Source organism: Anneissia japonica, unplaced genomic scaffold, assembly GCF_011630105.1.
Source record: "Anneissia japonica isolate Jap-2015-1 unplaced genomic scaffold, ASM1163010v1 scaffold287767_len825999_cov190, whole genome shotgun sequence".
In the NCBI taxonomy this organism is placed as follows: domain Eukaryota; kingdom Metazoa; phylum Echinodermata; class Crinoidea; order Comatulida; family Comatulidae; genus Anneissia; species Anneissia japonica.
In genome coordinates this window covers 299,888-312,642 of record NW_022707033.1, presented here as the reverse complement: position 1 = coordinate 312,642, position 12,755 = coordinate 299,888, and the positions used below count along the sequence as shown (strand labels likewise).

The window sequence follows — 12,755 nt, the reverse complement described above, 5'->3', positions numbered from 1 at the left end:
TATTAACATGGATACACTGTGTAACAGCTGTCTCTTATACACATCTAGATGTGTATAAAAAGACAGGTAATGGAGGAATGTAGATAACCCCTTTTTTATATATAATTTAACAGTGTTAACGGTTACATTTTTTTCTAGAGTTCAGGCACTTTTCAACGCAAACGGATCAAACCAGAGTTAACGCAGTTCACACAGTCGCAATATAAATGCTTGTACCAGTCGATTTTTAGTGTGACCCACATGAAATAGCGCTGCGCACTATGTAATCGGACCGCACGACGCTTAGCCTGTTTTCCACTAGGTGCATTGACTGGCAGCATGCGAACAACATTGCTAGGGCATTGTACCCCCCCCCCCCCCCCCCCCCCCCCCCCCCCGTTTGAAAAATTCTGGATCCGCCCCTGGAACCTACAGTATTTTTATTTAGTTAATGGTTAATATTCTTTTTTAAAAATTATATAAATTATCAGTTTTTCTTTTACCATGATACTACTATGCGTTAACGTTATACCGTAATCTTAATGCTTTTACACATATAGATGCCCGGGCATCTATCGGGGGTCTAGGAACGCATAGGAGACCAGTTGGGTCATTTAGGAAATATATATTTCTTGGTTGGGTAGAGTGAAATATGGAGGCTTCATTATAAATATCCCTTTTTCGGGGTCTACGTGGAAACGCCACAACCACGCATGTAGCAGACCAATAGTTTTGGCATTTGATTTCTGATTGGCATGACGCTAAACAGTAGGCCTATTCAAATGTTTGAGTATGTTATCTTTATTAAAGCGTGACTGTGGTTAAAGATATCCTACTTGAGCTGAGAAGTTGGTTTGTTGGCTTGGTTTTCTATTTCATGACCTTACAAATAAACAGGGGTTAAGCTACCATAAAAATAAAATATTAATTTATATTGATATCATTCATTAATATTTTTCCCGAAAAAAAAATTTGTTGGCCTAATATTTGCCTGATAGTATAAAATATGGTAGAATCAGCGTAGAATTTCAACCAGAGGGAAATTCATTAGACCGGTACTGGTCTAGTATTAGACAGACAAAATAGTGACCCATATTGTGCAAAAACTACATTTTTTCGGAAAATCTCTCAAAACTTCTAATAATAAAATATTGAGTTGCTAATTTAGAAGCTAATAACATTTACTGTACAAAGTTACTACAAGACAAATCTCGAGGAAAATTAGTTACTTAGACATGTCATTACATAATGTTTTAATAAATTACATGAATGCTAAAAAGAACGATAACTTTTCAAAAAGAAAATTCTGTTTTTATTTTCAATTGAAGATTGCAACATATTATTTAAAAAACAAGTGCATTATTGGTGAATTCAACATTTATATCAAACAAATAAAATTACTCATCAAATCCGAGAGTGAACCTTAAGATTACAGATATCAAAGCGTCACCAGAGTGGCACAACAGTTCATTATCTAATTTCTGTGTTACAGCCTATAGTCTAGTTGATAAACTTTGTCATGTTATTATCAATATGTCCATCAAACTTGTACGATATACTGAATTCACACTAAACATCCCGCTACACGTTTGGTGTTGACGCGAAGTGTGTCAGCAGTACATGCTGTGCGTGCGTCAACGGAATCCAATGCGCAAAACGCCAAGCAGTAATAAGAAATGACCTACTTCTAGGGAACTTGTACGTGATACGTGTTTTGCTCCCGGTTGGCGGTTGCATTGTTTTGGCCCGGTTTACAACACAATGAAGTGAACACTCTTGACTGATGTTGATAATGAGTATCATGAAGGAATGTAGACAACCCTGAAGTGGTTACAAACACGTCAATAAACGGTCGCCGTGTTTATGATTGGTGACGTCAAGCTGATAACGCTCGAGAAATGCGTAGAATTGGAGTAACACTTTTTAAACAGAAATGTTTACGAGCATCAGTCACGCTCCGCAGGTCCTCAAAAAATAGGTAACGATACTGCCTAGGTCCAATGATACGAGACACTGTCATTTAACTTCATGATTTATAATGTCTGAATACCAAGTCGTGACTAAAGTAATGTTTTATACATTTTACTTTTTTCTTTAAGCAACATTGATTTCGTACACACACCTTTTTGATACGATATCAACATCATTTAATTGTTCTTGTATTCGAGAACAATTTCTATCATTACCTTACAAATGTGTTTACATAGGCCTGTGTTTGAATGAAAACGAATAAAAAATCTTTCATTGTTATCATCATCCATCATCATCATCATTTTTATTATTACTATTATCATTATCTTAATGAATAAAAATATCGTTATCTGTATCATTATTATGTTGTTATTTCGAATATTTTTTTAACATAACGTAATTGTAAAATGAGATATAAACAAGCTAACAACACTATATTGCCCCTGGCATTGTGAGCTAACTGACAAGAGATATTATTTTCATCATTCTGGACAGCGACGCCAACGAGCGACTTAAGTTGGATGAGGATGGTACTGAAACAAAGAACAAAAAAAATAGAAAAGTTGAAAAGATCATATTGCACAGAATTTACTGAGTAACCCACACTAAGGCCCACGCAGGCTAGAGTGGAAGTGGAATCTCGAAAATCTCCTCGGCTTGTATAGTAGTGTTGAAGTTTCCGTAAATATTAACATGGATACACTGTGTAACAGATCCAGACCCTGTTAGAAATCAGTGATGAGACGTGTGTTCAAAGTGTTCTGTTTGAGAGTACTTCGTGTGAAAGATGGTGGTAGTCGCTATATACGTTAAACTAAGAATTCGGAGGAAGAAAGAACATTACCATACAATGCAATATACAAAAAAATAAATAAACGCAGCGATCTCTAACAATTTTTTTTCACCGACTCTCAGAACTTTCTCTAACACAGAGGGCGGCATACAATGTGACGATTTTCACAGGGAATGGTGCATAGGTTAATTGCGACAGTCATTTATCAGCCTACGTACTGATAAATGGTATAATAATTAAACTTCAAAACAATAAACATGTACCGAATTGCGTAAATTCATTTTTCCAGTATTGTTTGAAACACTATTTAAATGCGGGACACCATTTATAGTTTCCAATCCTGCTGAAATAATTTAAACACAATTAATGACGTGCATGAAAGAGATTATTATTTTCAACAATTTAATTTTTGTAGTTATTCTAATATAATTAAACAAATTGTACACGTTATAAATTATTTTGCAATATCATACAACTGATTTGCCACAAACTAATATGTTTGTCATAAAGTTTTTGTGAGCGTTGTGTTGTCTTTGATTTTCCAAGAATGCTACATATCCACTCCTAATGTCTATTTACTTTTAAAGCTCTGTGTGTTGTTTTGGCTGTCTTTATCTTACGTAATAGTGTGTCAGTTTGGTGTATAGTAGTGTTCGAAACATGCTCAGTGGTTGGAATAAAATTGTGAGACTGGTCAGTCAGTATGAGTGAACTTCACTGTAAATTTGACACTGTTATCCTCGTTATGATATTTTTTAAGGGGGAGCTTTTCCTCAATGTTTTTATTTTTCCAGAGGTACCAATAAGAGGGATCCGGGGGTCTAGAAGGTAGCTATGAAAAATAGATGACATTTTCTCAAAAAACCCCCTCAAATGTTATTTTCGGGCGTCTAGAACACAAAAATTTCGCGGCGACCACTTAGATCGGTGTTGTCTCGATCGGCCCAACTTTCGCCACCACCGCACCACCACCCCTTTGGACATCTCTGGATTCGCCCCTGTATGAACTGTATTATTAAAATCGTACACATGATTAGTAGCCAGGGAAAGTTCCAAATTAAAACGACTAATAAACTAACAAAATTAAAATATTTAATTTTTATTATTTAGTATACCCTTTTAAAATGCCACAGAAGGTACAGGTATAATGTGTAAATTGTAAAATACTGATAACACATTTAAAAGGACTTGGAGGAAAAATGTTGATATGTTGTTTTATTATCTTCTATCGCAATTATTTATCCAATACCGGTACTTTGTCAATGTCCTAGAATAGAGCCCATTTAGACATATCATTTTCCCCTTCGGATTGCTTTAAACCATTTGGTAAATGCCTGCGATCACATATGGTACTTATGTTCTTATTTATTGAATAAACATTAATAACTTACAAGAAACACACATACTGTATATTATTAACATTGAAAATTTATTGTAATTTGAGTATAAATTAAAATGTCATATAGCTATAATAATTACGTGTTTCACGCGTGACATCGAAAAAGAACAAATTTGCATGTCGGAAACCAGGTGATAGTGATAACAATCACTTGAGTTTTGTTTTTCTACATGTCAGATAGAATGTAATTATTTGGCGATAAACTATTTTGAATACAGGTAATTAAGTGAAAACGAGAGAATGTGAAAGATTTCATTGTCCTTCATTCCTGTTTTAAATGTCAGCGAAGGAGGGAGGAGGGTGTGATCTGATGGAGATGACAGTGGACGTGTATTCTGTAAGTACGGTAAGTCAATCATTTTATTTGAGAAATAAAAGACATAAGAATGCATGGATAATTCATGAACCGGAGAAAGTCATTTTATTTCAATGTTGTCCAAAATTTGCTGATAGAACTGGAAAAGGGGACGGGCGCAGTACACTTGTTCATCACGGCATGATTGATTAGTCCAATATTATATACCGGTAGGTTACACTACAAAAATCGAAAATGCAAAAACAGAACTACACTTTTGGTATAAACTATTATTTTACTTTAAAAAAACATATTTAGATGGCCGGAAATGGCACTCTCAAACATATAATATTTAATATAATTTCCTTTTTTTCCCATTTAACAAAGAATTGGGGTAGGGCCCTCTTGAATACACTACTTAATTGAAATCAACACAGTAATCAATAATTACTCTTCTAAAAACCGAATATATTTATTATTGAATGGTCCTCTGGTCGTATTTTTCTTCAAAATTAAGTTGGAAATTATTTTAAATTATTATTTTTAGGTCTATTTATAAATTGGCCCCTAATAGCCCTCAGCCCCAGTGCTTTGTGCTGCCTGCACTGTAGCTACGCCATTGCACTAATCTATAACGGGCATGTCAGAGGCGGATCCAGTAGGGTCAATATATTGTATTGTGTTGCGTTTGTTTTGTGACGGGTCTGATTTTTTTTTCGAATTCTTAATTTTTATTGAATGTTATTTTCCTACTTCTTTCTATCCAATTAGAATGAGGAATAATAAACAGTTTTTAAAAATAGAACACAGTACACCATCCAATTTGAGACCCCTAGCTTTTAAAGAACCAAATATTAATCAGTCTTTTAGCACAAAGCAAACACTCAAAGTGGAGACCGCACCCCGAGACCACCCGAAATATTCAGGTCCAAAAGTATCTTGATAATGAAGATCACATTTGAAGGGACGGATCATAATCAAGGCATCGTGCATTAATAATCATATAAATAATATATAATGGGCCGTGATATTGTTACGACAACTTTACGGAAGTCCGAGGTGTTGATTGGTGGAGCTGGCATGATTAAAAAATTAAACGTCAATCTTGCTATATTAATGCACTATGGCATGTCAAAATAATATGCAGTGTATAAAGTATTCGATTGTGAGACATACATTTTGCAAGGTGATCAGAATCTTTACGATTATGATACAAAAAATATTATATTGCAATTTCGAAGAAAAAATATTTCTTCATAATGAAAACAATTACAATACAATAAAAAGGAACAAGTGAATTTTAAATAATTGACCCCAGACAAAAAGTATATGTGAAGTGCGGTGCAAAGGATACGGTGCAAAGGATACCTTAACAATTTTTATGCAAACCAACTTCAATAATGACCCTTCTTGGTCTACTGTGTTATGGTGAGAAACCTGGTAGATTTGCCGTTTATGTTCTTTTTATTTGTATTTACAGATGTTGGATTCCATTCTTTAAACTTTACGTAATCCACCAGAAATACGAGTCTCAAAATATTTAGATAAGAAACAAAATTATTTAAATTTGTATCTGTCCACTGGAGTCTCTTGACGTTTACACCTTGTTATCCTCTTCACCAGACTTGAAGACGTGCATCCAAGCATCAAACATAGTAAGAACTTAAACCCATGATGAAATCAAGAAGTTATGTTTTAATAACTTCTTGGTTAAAATGTCATGTTTTCTCCACAGATTACTAACTCTTGTTGTTACACAACGATAAATTGTAGGGCTTTCGATCACAACACAAATTTGTTACGTCGTAGTTACGGACAAACGAGAACTGGATTCTATGTGGTGTTATTGCCACCGTCGTCGCATCGACATCTCTCTAATATTTTGACATATCTTAATAAATATTCGAATATGATTATTAGTGTAACTTCAAATATGATTATTAATGTATGTAGGCCTATGTAATGTAGAATTGATAAACAGGCTTGATAATCCAGTTGTGCAACTTAAGTATGCTATAGCACACTGGTTGATTATTGTGAATTTGTACAGAACATTCCCTTAGAAAGTAGTTCATAGACTTCTATAAGAACTCTTTTAGAGGTCTAGAATACTACGAAGATTGGTAGAACTCTATACGTTATATTAAAAATGTAGTTATTTAAATTTAATTTTAAATTTAATTTAAATTAAAACCTATAGATGTTCTACAATATCAATAAGATCCATAAACCTAAATGTAATTATTTCAATAGAAATTCAATATATTATTTTGCTAATGGTTTGTTTATTCATTTGATAATGTACTTATTAAATGAAATGTATTCAATGAACTAACACTTAGGCCGGCAAGATTGACGATAACTCGGTTCTGCAACTTAAGTATGCCGATGCACACCGAGTGAATATTATAAATACAGGTCTCGCCATTAGCAAAATAGTTGACGGAATTCTATAGAAACACTATAGGAGGTTTACGAGAATGCTATTGAAACTGATGGAACATTATAGGTTGGTTTAAGAATGTATTATGAAACCTATAGATATTCTATAAATATTCAATAAGATCAAAGACTTCTATAGAAGTTATGCTATAAATTCAGTAAATTATTTTACTAAGTAGGCCTATGTTATGTCTTTTTTTTTTTATAAACGTTTCTTAGCAAAGTAGTTTACCGAATTCTATAAGAACTCTATAAGAGGTTAGAGAATGCTATTGAAATTAATGGAAAATTATAGGTTATTGAAATGTTTCTTACATGAAACATTTTATAATGTAATAAACGCCTATGGATATTCTACAAATCTTCAATAGGGTTTATACACTTCTTTAGAAGTATACTATAGCAGGCCTGTACTATAGCAATTCTATACATTATTTTTTCTAAGGGGGGTCTGTTCAAAATACAGAAACAAACATCACACAACACAGAACTCAACAATCCATATTTACAAAATATACAACATTAACACTTAGGCCTATGATGTATACAATACATGATAAACCAGTTGTGCAAATTAAGTATCCCGAAGCACACTGTCTGAAAACTAAAGGACTCAACAACAGGTAAGCGACTAACGCAGCAAGACATCGCTTCGAGCATCCAAGCATCAAACCAAGTAAGAACTAACCACCTTTCGAATTTCAGCTTGTCCACCCGCACACAGCAACACTTTTGTAAACCAAATTATGTAAATACCTCATAAATATTGTTTATTTTATTATTTTATTCTTGTTAGTTTTTAGGTCACTCGATAACGGGTAGCAGGTGCTGCCTGCAATTAAGTGTACTTCAAAAAATACAGACGTGTAAATCTTCCTAATAGCATTAATAAACATTACTTCTTGTGTTTATTGTTTTTCAGAGTTACAAACGGGGTTGTATACTTTCTACATCATCATCTTTCACATACATCGTTACTATTCATAAAAAGATGCGATTATATCTGATTTGCATGAACATTGTATTAGACAAGCAAGTGCTATATAGTGTACTTCTTGTAACTTAATTTGCTTATATATTATAAATTAATTTATTTTTATTGTGTGAAACATGCCATAGTCAATCCGCGTTTATTGAAATCCGCGATAATATTGTAACAACGATTCAAATTGTTGTAATAAAATAAGATAAAATATGAACAAACATGGTGTCTTTGTCTCTTTACTTGGTATCGTAGAATAAACTTTGATTAATGAGTTTGATCATAGTGGGTTTGAAATTATGAATATAGGCCTATGGCCTATTTGAATTGCATGTGTGACCCTATTCTTTCATATTGTCCCCTTGGTTTAGAAAATTTTGAAATAAAATTGAACAAACTTTGTCTGACTCGTCTTTATTTACTTAAACATTATTGTTATATTGTACTCTAGTGTAAACGTTTATTGAAGGAGGTGTTTTGTGTTTGAACATACACTTGCTCACATTTCAATTATTCTTTTTAAGTATTTCTTATTGTGTGAAACATGTCATAGTCTGCATGGTAATAGGCCTTTATAATCCGCGATTGTTGAAATCCGCGATAATATTGTAACCGCGATTCAAATTGTTGTAATAAAATATAAAAAAAACATGGTGTCTTTGTCTCTTTACTTGGTATCGTAGAATAAGCTTTGATTGATGAACAAACTTTGCCCGATTCACCTTTATTTAAACAATTTTGCTATATTGTACTATATTGTAAACGTTTATTGAAAGAGATGTTTTGTGTTTGATGTACACTTGCTTACATTTCAATTACTAAAGTATTCTTTATTCTTAATTACAGATTATGCTTGTTGGTATGGTATGGGCTCTCCTGTCTGGATATACAGAAACTGTTCTTGTCAATCATAATTATGTTTGTGTGATATTTTGCTGTGTTATTTTTACTAGTACAGTATTTTCGGATCTACGGAGTCTCGGTGTTCTCAAACATGCCTATTTTTTACTTTTGTTATGATGTAGCCACTTTCAAGGTTTTGGAGTAAGGTTTGTCATTTCAGATATTGGTACGATTGGTACCTTTGGAGTGTGGAACTGGTTTCTTTTCAACCATGCTTATGCATGCTTTGAGTTGTACTGTGCTGTCCTACTTTGTTAAGCGTCATTTAAATTCATTTATATTTGATCTCTAAATCTCTAAATTCTTCTTCACTCTCCTGTATTTTATATTCGCTTTCCTTTTTATTTGTTTATTTTTTTTTCTCTTCCACTTTCTCCTTCGTTTCCTATTTCGGATCATCAATATTTTAAAATATAAACATAACATTGTATTGTCATTTCAGATACCGTAAATGATATGGAGACGCTACGCGACCAGTCGCACAACGATCACTTTAATGATTCCCTCAAAAGTTGGCCCGACAATAACCAGGCGACGGCGTGGCGTCGTCAATCGCTCTCAGAAAGCGGATACTATGGCGAAGCTTTATGGCCGGTATGCTAACTCCAACTCCCCGGACCCAATAATAGCTCGACAGCATCCAGTCACAGAATTACTTCATGATGCGAATTGACGCTGTACGGAGATATACTAAGTACCTGACGTATAATAAATACATTGAAGAATATACATACAAGATATGCACAATTAAAATGAACTTAAACGATCATGCCAAAATTAAGAAAATTGTAATTTATAAGCTTAACAAACATACAGTACAGCTGTACATAATAATACTTAACGGTAGGCCAATATTTCTGGAATATTCAACTTTTATATAAATTAAAATATAATCGATTTGCTCCGTTTGTAAAATCCGGGGCAATATTAGCAATCAAGTTGGACATCTCTTTGAACGCAGATTTATTTTTCTTTCCGTCTTTCATTTTACCATTATCACATTTACTGTTAATATTTCAACATAACCTTTCTTTTCCGTTGTACTGAAAAGTACAATAGGCCTATACAAGTGCACACCTATTGACCATTAAGATTTTAATATAACATTTTATTGTAATTTCAGATAAATTAATGGAGAAAATTACTCGACAACGATCATTTTAATGATTCGCTCAAAGCGGCAGCTAAAATAAGCAGACGGTGTTGCATTGTCAACCGCTCAGAAAGTAGATACCGGTACTGAATCGTCGGCCAACGGTCGTTGGACCGTCGACCGATAATGAGTGGCTTTACGACAGTTACCAAACTACAACTCTACGGACCCAAGGATACTTACATGGACACCACATACTTAGTTCTTAAGGATGCAACATGCAAATACTTACGCCAAAAAGACGGAGAGATACTAAATGCACTGGAGAGAGCGGACACTGAAATTTCGACTGACACAAAGAACACCTCGATACCATGCCAGTCACGGAATTAGGTTTTACAAGGATGCAACGATACGAATGAATACGACGAAATGGCGGAGAGATAGGCCTACTACATTGAAGAATGTTCATACAAAATATGCATAATTAAAATGAATTGAAACGATTTATTAGCAAAATGTAGGTCCTACATGTACATAAAACTCATAAAATATAGGCCTACAGCACATAACGTTCCTGTAATATTTCTGGAACATTGAAATTTAATATAAATTTAAATCTAATCAGTTTGCTCCGTTTGTAACGTTGTACAATTATTAAACAAATTGGACATCTTTTTGAATGCAGATTTAGTTTTATTTCTTTATTCTGTCATTCATTTTACCATAATCACATTTACCTGTAATATTTCAACCTAACCATCCATTTAACATATTCTTTCATTTAACTTCACTTAACTTCAGACTCGAATAACATTCGATCAAATGAACAAGTCTGCATTCATTTGCTGTCCATTACACAGAATTTTAAACTCTCTACTTTTTTTTAAATAATTTAATTAAATGTTTGCTTATCACTACAACATCGAACTGACACACCATTTACAGAACCTAAAGACATGAAACAGACTTGTAAAACCAAAGTCCCTAACGGATGTGTCTCTGGAATACTTTTGAAAACGATTAAAGAATAGGTGGAAAATTGCGGAGTGACTTAACCTACAAGCACCGTAGTGCCAAGAATAGTTTTCATGTGCCAGCAAAAAAAAATTGACTTGTGTGCTACTCCCAAAGTTAGTCGTCCTTAGCCCTTATTGTAGCCAGAGGGATCGAGCTTATTGTGGAGCCATTTACTCTAATCCGAGAGTATTACTTTTTTAATGACCCTTAGATTTAATTTATTCTCAAACCTGATGCGTTTTGTTGCATTAAATTTGATTTCCATTCTTTCTTTCAGAGACTGAAGTGTGGGAGCTACTATAGCATGCCTGCATGCGCGCAGCATTTACGCGCGACTTGCCTTCGTATATGTACATATTTGTATGTGTATTTGAATGTATATGCATGTGTATTTGTGTATATAGGCCTAATATATGTATATTTGTATGTGTATGTATAAGCACAATTTAATGATATTAATATTAAGGATTCTCTTTCTATTGCACAATTTGACTGAGTGAATCCAAATGGAATGGACGAGATGAATGACCTCAACTTCTTCCCGTGTCTCCTGGTGCAGTATGGATGGACTGCATGTGATGGCATGATGTGGATTGTTACGACTGGACTAGTAATAGTATCATGCTGCATTGATAGTGACGTTAGCTCAGTGCGCTATCATACGGATTTGGTACAAGTATGTAAATAAATTTACAGTAATGCGATTCATGAATGTACCCGAATTTTTAGATTTGCGAAACGCCTCCAATTGTTTTTGTGAACATATATACTGTACACATTTGTCACAAAGGAAGAAAACATTGTATTTTATTGTTTACTGCATTGGATATTTCAGAATACAAAGCCAGATGTGAACAGGGCTCAGGGGAATGGAGCTGAAATATCCAATACAGTACTTCGGGTGAGTAATAAGTTCGTTTACTCGATAGTAGATAGCAGAAGATAGAGCAGCTTCCCAATATAGTGGAACATCCGGTCGAAATGCATTGGGGTACACGGAGAGCAATTTTACTCCGTCCGCGGAGCGGCGCTATACATCAGTACAGTAGTAAAGATGCTGGTTTCCTCTAGTTGCTCCACTCAGTCAAATGGTCAAATTTTACCCCGCTCGCGGGAGGGCGGATGTTCCATCAATTTTAATGCAAATACGCGGAACTTTGGTTTACTTCAGCACCACTACGACTGACACTGGATAGGGTCGGAATGGCTAATATACAATACAAAGCTACAACACAACACGAAAATATTGTCGGACTTAACTTTAATAATGGCTTGCATTGTATTCATAATCAATGGTTATTGCAAGCATTTTGTACCAAATAAATGTTATGAAAGAACAGTTTTAATTATTTTCCGCATTAATTTGCAGACTGAGTATCACATGACGGAAATGGGCGGTGACGTACGTACCTTGTTGCTAGTAGAGGTACCGGCTATTTGACTAAAAAGATATATGTAGCGTGCATTATTACCAAAGCGTCTGATATATTCCGTCCGAATGTGAATGTAAAACTGGACGACTCTGCACAATATGTTGTCTATTGCATCTAAGAAACTGAAAACATTATCAAAATGACAGACGTATAAGGTAATCCAAGGTAATTCAACAAAAGGACGCACATCTCGGAACATCAAAGGTTATAACTCTGGCATCGACATTCTAGGCGCACGTGCGTTTCTACACGCTGAACGTCACAAAAACCATAGCAACCAGACCAAAAACCGTCAGCGTACGGGACGATTTACCCACGCGCGTGTTGGTTGTCATATTAGTCGCGCGTCGTGCGGTGATTACAAAGGCCTAATGATATTTTGCACTAACATTAGACTGAAATATATTCTTCATTTCAACATTAATTTTACCAAAATTGTGGTGAA

At 34.4% G+C, this 12,755-nt stretch overlaps 1 long non-coding RNA gene across 1 annotated transcript; it reads left to right on the top strand.

Annotated features, from left to right (window-relative positions):
- Positions 1 to 4,371: 4,371 nt before the first annotated feature.
- Positions 4,372 to 12,315, top strand: LOC117106320. The gene is made up of 7 exons (XR_004445046.1): positions 4,372 to 4,488; positions 5,918 to 6,092; positions 8,708 to 8,910; positions 9,207 to 9,458; positions 9,888 to 11,553; positions 11,713 to 11,778; positions 12,247 to 12,315. It is a non-coding gene; the product is annotated as an uncharacterized LOC117106320 (long non-coding RNA).
- Positions 12,316 to 12,755: the final 440 nt, after the last annotated feature.